This window comes from Belonocnema kinseyi, chromosome 5, assembly GCF_010883055.1.
Source record: "Belonocnema kinseyi isolate 2016_QV_RU_SX_M_011 chromosome 5, B_treatae_v1, whole genome shotgun sequence".
NCBI classification, from domain to species: Eukaryota; Metazoa; Arthropoda; class Insecta; order Hymenoptera; family Cynipidae; genus Belonocnema; species Belonocnema kinseyi.
The window spans coordinates 25,732,383-25,739,952 of record NC_046661.1 but is presented as its reverse complement, the minus strand read 5'-3'; the positions used below and the strand labels follow the sequence as shown (position 1 = coordinate 25,739,952).

General features: G+C 30.7%; 1 protein-coding gene across 1 annotated transcript in view; it reads right to left on the bottom strand.

Annotated features, from left to right (window-relative positions):
* LOC117173566 (MOB kinase activator-like 2) overlaps positions 1–7,570 on the bottom strand; it is a 269,215-nt gene that overhangs the window by 258,770 nt on the left and 2,875 nt on the right. The window lies entirely within an intron of this gene.

Below are 7,570 nucleotides of genomic sequence, written 5' to 3'. Positions count from 1 at the left end.
TGTAGTAATTTATTCAAAAAAGAAAAAACCCGTAGCAATACGTAGTAATTTATTGAACAAAAGGAAAAATCTTCCAACATCGATGTTTTTGTAGACCGACATGGATGTTTTTGTCCTTTATATCGATGGTTCATTTTGACATCGATGTTTCTGTTTCCGATATATCGATGTTTCAAACATCGACATTTTTGATTCGATGTCCCATCACTACTGTGAACAGCTGTTTATGATTGCGTGCAACGGTGGATAAACAGATGCTCACACGTAAACTCACTTCAATGCACACAAAGGAAATGGTTTTCACACCTTGACCTGACACAAAACGCCTAAAAACCTATTATCACAAACACTACCGTGTCTTAAAAAACTTCAGTTATGATCCACTAGGCACTCCAATCTTGCAGGGGTAATATGAGTTTAGTACGTCCGTTTAAGTTCACAAATTACAATTTGTGGGTTATGTATGCATTCAGTTTAGTAAAAAGTGCAACTACCTATTTCCATACCAACTTTATTCAAGGAATCAATGTAATAATGGATATTATCCGTCCTCTCATGTGTAATTCGACACTTTACTTGAACTTAGTCACTCGTTATTCGAATAAATCAACAATCTTAACAAGTAGCCAAAGACACGCGTACATGTCTTTCTAAAGTTTCAAAGTAATTATTATATTATATATTAACATTTTCCATAACTAATGTATTTAAACAAAATACGATAAATATATTTAGAGGTAATGATCATTTAAATTTAGAAACTCAACTGTTTAATTCAAAATTTAGGTAGTTTGTCGAAAATTAGTCTTTTTTGATAGAAAAGTCATTTCCATTGAAATTTTATTTTTTAGGTCATAATCTAAACGTTTAAGTTAAAATTGAACTATTTCATTGAATACTCACTTTTTGTCGAAACTTCATATTTTGTATAGAAAATTTGTCTTGAGAATTCAACTGTTTTGTAGAAGATTGAACATCTTTATTAAAACATCCCTTTTTTGGGATAAAAAGATAATGTTTTGAACTGAAAATTTAACTATTTGGACGAAAATGAAATTTTTGTTTAAAATTTCTTATTTTCGAGTAAAAAATTCTATTCTTTTGAATACAAAACTTGTCTTTACGTGTTTGAAATTTGATAATTTGGTTGGAAAGCCAGCTGTGTGGTAGAAAATTCAACTTTTTTTTTGTAAAAGTTTAGTTTTTTATTCAAAATATTTTTTAAATAAAAAATTATTTTTTCCAACAACAAAATGTACCTACTCCATATTTGCCTAAAAATTTATTTTTTAATTTATAAATTCAGCTGTGCGAGTGAAAGTTTATGTAATTTGTTGTAAATTCTTCTTTTTTGGTACAAAGTTGATCTTCTAAAATGAAAAGTAAACTATTGAGTTAAATGTTGATGTATTTTGTAGAAAAATTATTTTTTCAAATGAAAATTTAACTGTCCTATTTTTGTTTAAAAATTAATCTTCTTAATTAAAAAAATTATCTATTTGGATCAAAATGTATGTACTTGTCTGCCAATTTTTTTATAGAAGATTAATAATTTTGATAGAAAGTCCATGTCTTTGATTGAAAATTATTTTTTAAAATGAAAATTCAACTATTTCTTTTTCGTTGAATTGTAATTTCCTACAAATCTTTTTTTCTTGTAAGAGATTCATAATTTTAGTATAAAATTTATCTGTGACTTTGGTATTTATTAATAAAAGTTCATTAATTCATCAAACCATAGGTTAATTTATCAACCGGTTTTCAATATACAGCGGCCTGAAATTTTCACTTTTTCACGCGTTTTTTCACCTTCACGTTAGTGTATGTTCTTTTAGGATGCTCCGAATGGACTTTATTAATAGTTTTGTGGAAAATCATGTAGGATAAAAAGTGAGTCCGAAATGTTTTCTTCGTCAAATTTAAATTTTTACGTTCATTATGAATGAAATAAAAGGTTTGAGATGAAAGATATAACGTAATTTATATATTTCTGCATAAACAATATTCTTAAAAAAGTTAAATATAATTTTAAGGCACATGAGACCTGACAGTATTCGTTCCCGAGCGCTGCGGAAGTTCAACATAGTACCTCAGGGCGTATAGAAATCTAAATTTGACCAAGAAAACATTTCCAGTCCACTTTTCATTCTACATGATTTCAAAGAGTATAGAAAAAGCCATTTTTTGAAATAGAACTTTTTTTAAATATAGTTTTTTTAAAGAAAATAAATTTCAATTTTTTACTTTCAAACAAAATTTTTTTATATAAAAAATATATCGTTATAATATTCTTAAAGTACATGAAAAGAGCTTTGCAAAACACACTAATAAAAATTCCATATGATCATTCTAAGAGAAGTTACATTAACGTGAAGGTGGAGAAACGCGTGAAAAAACTTCAGGCCCCTGTCTATTGGCAACCGGTTGATAAATGAACCGACGGTTTGATGTAGGTCTGCTAGAACTATAATCCAGCTAAGTTTCAAACTCATAAAAAAAATTAATTTTGGTTGAGAACATTTGTCGTATTCTGTAAGTTTTAAGAATGTTACACATTTTCTGTTGTTTATGATATTCAATAGTCCTTAAATAAAAAGTGGCCTGGCGATCCTTACCACAAATTAGATGGCAAGTTTAAGGAGTGGGGGGGGGAGGGGCTAAAAACTTAAAACTAATAAGAAAATTCAACTTTTTAGGTAAAAGTTCTTTTTTGTTTTATTGAACAGGCTACTATTATATTCTTGGTTCAGAATTCATTTCAATTGATTTAAAATTCTATTATTTGCTTTAAAATGCAACTAATTTGCTAAAAAATTATTTTTTAATTGGAGGTTTATTTCTTTGAATGAAAATTTAATTAGTTTGCTGAAAATTCGTTTCATGCTAGGTTGAAAGTAATTATTTAACAATGACAATTAATCTACTCCATTTTTGGTAAAAAAATTTATCTATTTCAGGTGAAAATTAATCTATTTGATTAAAAAAAATCTCTTTTAGTTGAAAGTTCAAATTGTTTATTGAAAAATCAAGTATTTTATTTAAAATAATCTTTTATGGTAGGGAATTCTATTGCTTTGTAGAAAATTCGTCTTTTTGCTTTGAAAATTGAACTTCTTAGTTTAACAGTCACATTTTAGAATTGAAAATTCGACCGAAGAAACTTAATGCAAGTTTTTCGAAATTCGTCTGTTTTGATCGAGAATTCATCTTTTCTGTTGAAAATTCGATGACTTTGTTAATAATTCGTTTTTATTGTTAAAATTTGGTTTATCGGAAATTTTAATTATTCCAGTTTGGGTAACTCTTTATCATGTTTATTGGATAGGTTGGAAAATCGTATTTTTTTCAAAGAACATTCACTTTATTAGTCGAAAATTGAAATTTCTAATTGAAAATTCAACTATTTGGTAGAAAATTCATGTATTTTAGTTATTAAATGGTCCTTCTTTGTTGATAGTTCTACTTGTTGATTCAGAATTTTGTTAAAAAATCTTTTTTTTTTCTTGAAGCTTCATCTCTAGTTGAAAATGTAACTATTTTCATTAAAATTTTGTTCATGTTTGGTTGAAAATTAATATTCTAAACTGAAAATTAGACTATTCCATTATTGGTAAAAAATTGATATTTTTTATTTGAAAGTTCAAATTTTTATTGAGAGTTTTATTGAGTTTTGTAGGAAATTAATATTCTTGGTTTGAAAAGTAATCTATTTAGTTGAGCAATTATATGTTCTATGTTAGGGGCCATCCATATACCACGTGGAAACTTTAGGGGGGAGGGGGGATGGCAAAATTCCACGATTGTCCACGAGAAGGACGGGGGGGTCGAGCTAGAATCCACGTGGACACACATTTCCCTAAATTTGTGAAAAAATATACTGAAATGAGACAAGGTATACTCTAGGTATACTCCAATTTTTATATTGTGCTAACGCACAATATAATTTTTATTTTTATTTTTTTCACGACTTTTTCTTTCAAATTCAAATCATGTTTAAGCTCACGTTCCTAAGCTAATTCGAATTTTTTCAGCCAATTCATCGCTCCTTTTGGACTTTTTATAGTCCGGGAGCTCGCGAAAATTCCATGGACGTCATTTTAGTACTCACTAAGATTTCAGATTCTTTTGTTTTCATAGTCAACAGTTCGAAATTATTTGACTAACAGCTGTTGGTGTATTTTGCAACAATTTATTGTTAAACTCCTCAAAAATTCGAGTAAAAAAACGTCATTTTAGTACTCTTGAAACCCACGGGGAATGATTGTTTAGATGCTGAAAACTTATAATAAGTTTGACTGGCAGCTCCTGAGTGGTGCCAAAGTTAACTGGCAGACTGTCAAACTTGTAAAAAATTCGAGTGAAAAACGTCATTTTAGGTACTCTTCAAACCCACGGAGAATGATTGTTTGGATGCTAAAAACTAACAATAAGTTTGACTGGCAACTCCTGACTTGTGCCAAAGTTAACTGGGAAACTGTTAAACATGTCAAACATTCGAGTGAAAAAACATAATTTTAGTACTCTTCAAACCCATTGAGGATGATTGTTTTGGTGCAAACAACTAACAAAGAATTCGACTGGCAGCTCCTGGGTAGTGCTAAAGTTAGCTAGGAAACTGTCAAACATGTCAAAGATTCGAGTGGAAAAACCTTATTTTAGTAATCTTCAAGCCCATTGAGAATGATTGTTTTGATGGCAAACAACTAACAAAGAATTTGACTGGCAGCTCCTGAGTGGTGCCAAAGTTAACTGACATTTTAATCAGCAACCGGATGAAAGTTTTGTCCTTTTCATTAACTAAAATTTTAATCTATAGGATACTTCAATAAAAATAATATGTATATAAAAAAAGAAACTACGACAATCTCACTTTTTATGCAAATTCACAGCTCGCAACAATGGGTTTCAAAAGTACTAAAATTACGTTTCTTGACTTGAATTTTTGGCATGTTTGAGAGCCTGCCAGTCAACTCTGGCACCACTCAGGAGCTGCAAGTCAAACTTCTTGGTAGTTTTTAACATCCAAAAAATCATTCCCCGTGGGTTTGAAGAGTACTAAAATGACGTTTTTTCATTCGAATGTCCGACCAGTTTAACGATAAATTGTTGCAAAATGCACCAACAGCTGTTAGCTAGTCGACAAGTTTCGAAATGTTGACATTTGAAAACAAAAGAATCTGACATTTTAGTGAGTACTCAAATGACGTCCATGAAATTGTCGCGACCTCCCGGACATTTTAAAGACTAATAATATCTATATTTTCATAAAATACGTCTACGTGGACAAAGTACGGGGGGGGGGGGGGGGGGGGGGGGGGGGTCAAAAAGTGGTGAAAAATTGTCCACGTGGTATATGGATGGCCCCTTACAAATTAAACTCTGTTGTAGATATTTGTTTTTTTGGTTTTAAAATTAAATAGTTTTCTAAAAGACTGTATATTTTGTTCAATATTCGTCTTTTTTTGGTTGAAACTTAATCTTCTGGGTACGTAATTCATTTTTTTGGTTAAATATTTAACAACTCTGTTGCAAATATATTTTTATTGTTAAAATTATTATTTTTTAATCAGAAAATTTAACTATTCCATGTTTGGTTGAAACTTTATCCGGTGCATTCAATAAGTTGAAACTTTGTATTTTTTATAAAATATTTAATCCTCTTGGTCAAAAACTCATCTTTTTGGTTGAAAATTCTTTTTTGTTTCAAACTAATTTTTGTAATAGATTTTTTATCTGAAAATTCATCTATATGTACAATTTTTAGTTGAATTTGTATCCTGTATACTGTATTTAGTTAAAAGTTCTATTATTGGGTAGAAATTTAATGTATTTTGTTAAAAATTAGTCTCTTTGGGTAAAAAAAACTTAAAAAGAAAAGAAAGACTTTTTTGCATTGAAACAAAAAAAGATTCAATAGAGTTTACTCTGAAATCGCTGTAAAGATTACATTTTGTTTCTTTCTGTGAAGCTCCTTTGTTAAAAATTGAACTTTTTGGTTCAAAGTTCAACTATTTCGTAGAAAATTCGTCTTTTGTGGTAAAAAATTTTTCTTCTTCGTTAATAGTTTAGCTTTTTGGTTGAGAATCTTGTTTAAAATTGATAATTTTTTATTGAAAATTACCTTTTTTGTTGAAGATTAATCTTTTCTGAGTTAAAAATACACTTTTTCCAAAAAATTTGACTTTATATCTTAAAAACTTTAATTTTATTTAAATAAAAAAGATGATTTAACGATTGGTACGCTAATTTGTTATTTACTTTTTTCTAGGGAATATTTATAGGACGGATCATAAAGCAGGAAAGCAGCTGGCAAGAGACGTGTGTAAAGTTCATCAAATATAGTTGCAGTATTAACTTCGTAATGGTGCATTAGTATTAATTTTTAGATTAAGGTTGACCGAAGGCTTTACATTTTTGTGATCCCAATTAAATTAATTAAATTAAATTATTAAAAGGCGTTGTCACTTATTTACAGTTTACTTTCCATTAACCGTTAATCCTGGAGTCTCTTCACCAGCTCAGATTTTCAAATCGATCCTCTGCGATAATCGAATTTTCCTTCCTTATATATCTATATTGACACTTCGGAATAATGAAGTCGACCCTTTAAAATGATCGAATCGCCCATCCGAAATGACCACGTCGACTGTCTGAGATAACCGTGTCAACCATCAAATACGATTGAGTCGAAAATCTGAGAAAATCAGATCGACCATCCGAGATTTTCAAATCGACCCTTCACAATGATTGGGTCAGCCAGCTTGAGATGACCGAGACGACGGTAAAAGACAATCGAGTCGACTTTCTGAGATTTTCGATTTGGACCTCTTGTTTTTACCTTCTAGAGATAGTCACTTCAGCCATATTCAAATGCTGTCCTATAGTTGACCCTGCAATATAGCATGTCTGCACATTTATATGGCCAAACAACAGACCTTCCATTTTTCTTCGTATAGGGTACAGTGTACATATAGAGCAGTCTCCCTTGAAACGCCATGCGCTCGGAGCGAACATCGAGGGAATAACAGTGCCCATATACCCCTATAGTTTGCATGTGTTGCCGGAGTTTTTAAATTTGTTTTTGTTTTTTCACTGCAAAGCAGGTAAAAGTATACACAAGTTTGGAAGATTATAAATTTCATTCAGCTGGTTTTGTGGCGAAAATGAAGTGCAAGCAGTTAAATGGAACTTTTCTGCTTCTGAGTGACGTTGGTGTAACAATGCAATATTTTTAGTTTTAAGTTAGTATTTTTATTTATAACTTATTATTTTTTACGAGTATGAATAATAAAATTAAGTAATATTCCTGTAAAGCAGGGCTCGCCACTTCAAGCAGGAGCTGACTGCCACGACAAGTGTATGATTGCCACCAGTTTTATTTGCCATTTTTTTCTTCGTTTTCTAGGAATCTGGCGAAGGGTTACGGTCACGGTAAATTACGTCTCGCCGTCATTCACGCCGGGGGGTTTTACAGAGCTGCCAGATCGTGGATGGAAATTACCCCCACCATACCTACCGTTTGGGAGCCGCAAAACAGAAAGTGCATGATTACCACTGTGAGTTCGTATGT